The sequence below is a fragment of the Tenrec ecaudatus genome, chromosome 4, assembly GCF_050624435.1.
Source record: "Tenrec ecaudatus isolate mTenEca1 chromosome 4, mTenEca1.hap1, whole genome shotgun sequence".
NCBI lineage: Eukaryota > Metazoa > Chordata > Mammalia > Afrosoricida > Tenrecidae > Tenrec > Tenrec ecaudatus.
The window spans coordinates 189,353,028-189,356,356 of record NC_134533.1 but is presented as its reverse complement, the minus strand read 5'-3'; the positions used below and the strand labels follow the sequence as shown (position 1 = coordinate 189,356,356).

Sequence of the window (3,329 nt, the reverse complement as noted above, 5' to 3'; positions counted from 1 at the left end):
CAAAATGTCACGCCGCAAGGAGGCATCGTTAGGCTGAGAGCCGACTGAGAGGTTGGCCTCCACGTGAATGTGCACACTTCCCGAACCATTCAAGTTCACTCCGAAGCATCTATCACGTGCACCCACCTGTGGCATTCCTGTGAGAGCAGGACAAAGACACTGAGGCAGCCAATAACCAGTTCTTTTGAATCTTACTTGGCAATTCTACCCTAATGTTTCCTTGCTAAATTGTCTCTATATAAATGTTTCAAATGCTCTCTGAACTGATCTGAGCATTTTATCCTCTCCCTCATTGACTAAGGAATTAAATGAAATAATGTGCATGTGTTCATTTTCTATTTGCCCGAGAATCATGATTTTTCCTTCAGAGAAGTACGTTTAAAAAGAGACTCAAGTGGCCAAATGAAAGCAGCAGATTGCCATGTCAAAAAGGGAAGGTTGAAACATAGTTACTGAGAAATGGATAGGAAGGTTAGCTGTCTCCCGGATACTCAGGAGTAAAAGACATATTTAAAAAGTTGATTCAAGGCTTGTAAAAAGAAGTTTATGTTGCATATGCAGTTCCTTTAGCTTGAAAAAGCTTTACCTTCTCCTGCCCTGTTTTGATTTTGGGGTACCATGGGGTCACAGGGACCCCACGTGACAGAGTAGAACTGCTCTAAAAGGCTGTCTAGACTGCACTCCTTTATTTTTAATCAGGGGAGAGTGTGGACGCAGCCCCCAGTACTACACATGATGCAGTCGAGTTTCCCACACTTGGGGAAATGGCAGGGGTCAGCACATCCGGAGTGCAATGCATCAGCCTCGCCCTGGGGAAACCACCTTCGTGATCATGGTGCCTCCCCTGCCAGGTAAGTATAGGCTGTACTCCTCAGGAGAGATGTTTGCCAAGCCTTTTGCCATGGAGTGGATGGGGGGTTCCAGCTAACAAACTTTCAGTTATTCGCTGACTGCTTGACCAAGTGCTCTAGCAATGAAGGCGCCTAGCTCGGCTCTTACTCTTCCCGGAAAACACATCACCTCTCACAAAGCTCGTCCCGTTGCCCCTTTGACCAGTGCTTTCGCAGGCTTTCACCAGCCCCTAGTATTATTGATCCTTTATCATGCCAAACAATAAAGTGAAAACAACCTCAAACTCATCAATCCCAGGCATAAAAAATGTCACTTATTATGCACATTATTTTGATTAGAATCCTAACAGAACCTAAGCTTAGGATGAGAGATGCCAAAAGAAGGTCATGAATTTGCCTACTGGAAAACAACAGACCTGAAAAGACCTTGTTATGGAAATAGAAGCCAACCAGAGAAAGGGCGAAACATTTAAACTGCAGAATGTGTTATTCTCAAGATAAAAATGAAAAAAAACATATAAACATTACTGACAGGAATGAGGAAAAACATTACACTTTAGGATAATATAAAATTTTATATTTAAGATAATACATCACTTTTTAAAAAACATATATTGAACAAAGCAGAGAGGGCATGGAAGAGATCAGGATGCCAGTGAACAAGTTAAAAATTATTTGGATAAATTAAGAAAACATGTAAGAGAAGAAAATGTAATTGCAGCATGCATACTGGAATCATAAATAGGAAAGATTTCCAATGGTATTAGCTGAGGAACAGAACACTATACCACGGAGACAGGGTCCAGTGGTACAGTAGGCATTGGCCATTCACTCTGACAAACAATTCTGGGGCCCAACCGTGCAAATCACAATGGAAACCACTGTTGCTGAGCTGATTCCCACTCATCATTTGCAGGACAAGGGGGAACCATACCAAAGGACACTAAGTGGCACTAAATCTTTACTGAAGCCAATGGTAAGATGATGGTGGTGCTGATGGGTTCAAATTTCAGACCTTTCCCTGAGCAGCTGAGCACTTAACTACCCAACTTCAGAGATTCTTCATGTGGGTCAAACATGAAAAGTCTCTTATAGTGAATGATAACAAATTTGTTTAGCTTAATGAAGGAATAAAGTTCCAAATTTTTTAATTACTTTTTGTCTTAGAGGGAAAATGTCTAAGGAAGGAGTTAATTGCCCATTGATAGCTCAACTGTTGAAAACACAGATGTTCCCTTTCTTTAAATAACTTCTCTTTCTACATAATGGCTGCGTCCTATGAGATACAAGTTCATAGGAATGTAATATAGATCACATATTGAAGCAATCGCATTCCATTTTTGGAACCAATTGGCAGACCTCTGTTACTGCCAAAATGATAAAGTTGCCCCTCCTCCAACACACATACTTTTATTCATTTAGCATGAATTTTGTTTCACATCCCAAAATTACTCTGACGGCTAAGAGTTTGCTAAATTTATTTTCCTTTTTTTAGAGGGGAAACATGAAAAAGAGATGGAGAGACCAAAACACCACCCGGAAATAACAGTAGAAAACATGATCTTATAGGCCAATGTTCAGATAAAAATGCTTATTAGTAAAAAATCTTTCTAATAATCACTACATTTTAAATATAGCTGAAGATTTAGCTTCCTGGTTAAACTTAGAATAAAGACAATATTAATATAAGTTTACAAATTCTACTTTTACTTCATCCTTAGAATCTCCAGGTCTAGGCTACCAATAAATGTTTCAAGGTCACTGTCTTTTCCCTGATAGACAGTGGAGCAGCTGTCTATCAGGCTATCAGTCTCTCTTGCTGTGATGATTTAAGTGGGGGTGGGAGGCAGGAAATTAGGCTGTGGGCATGCCGAACACCTGCAGGGGGAACGTCAGAGGAGCTTCTGGACTAAGAAAAATCCAGAAAACGGACCAGGTGATCTATTTTCTGTAGGAAAAAAAATGGAAGCACTGCTTCTTCAATGTAAAATCCACCTTAATGCTGCGGATGAAGAAACGTTTTCAGAACTTTCCATTGTCTATAGAACAGCAGTTCTCAACCTGTGGGTCATGACCCCTTTAGGGTTTGAATGATCCTTTCACAGGGTTACCCGATTCATAACAGTAGCAAAATTACAGTTATGAACCAGCAATGAAATGTATGGTTGTATGGTCACCACAACATGAGGAAGTATATTGAAGGATCTCGGAATTAGGCAGGTTGAGAACCACTGATGTAGAATAACTTAAAATGAGAATAAAACAGGCAAGCATCCACAAGTAACCAGCATGTGGAATGTACAGTCTGAATCCAGAAAAATGGGACTTGTCAAAAATAAAACAGAACACATGAATATCAATAGTCTAGGGGCTTTCAATAACCTCGCATGCATTTAAAAGCTGGACAAGAATTGATGCCTTTGATTTATGGTGCAGGTAAAGAATTTTGAATACGCGATGCACTTCCAGAAGAACACA

The 3,329-nt window shown here is 40.1% G+C and overlaps 1 non-coding gene across 1 annotated transcript; it reads right to left on the bottom strand.

Moving 5' to 3' along the window:
- Window positions 1–696: 696 nt before the first annotated feature.
- LOC142447349 (U1 spliceosomal RNA) lies at window positions 697–859 on the bottom strand. The gene has a single exon (XR_012784089.1). It is a non-coding gene; the product is annotated as a U1 spliceosomal RNA (small nuclear RNA).
- Window positions 860–3,329: the final 2,470 nt, after the last annotated feature.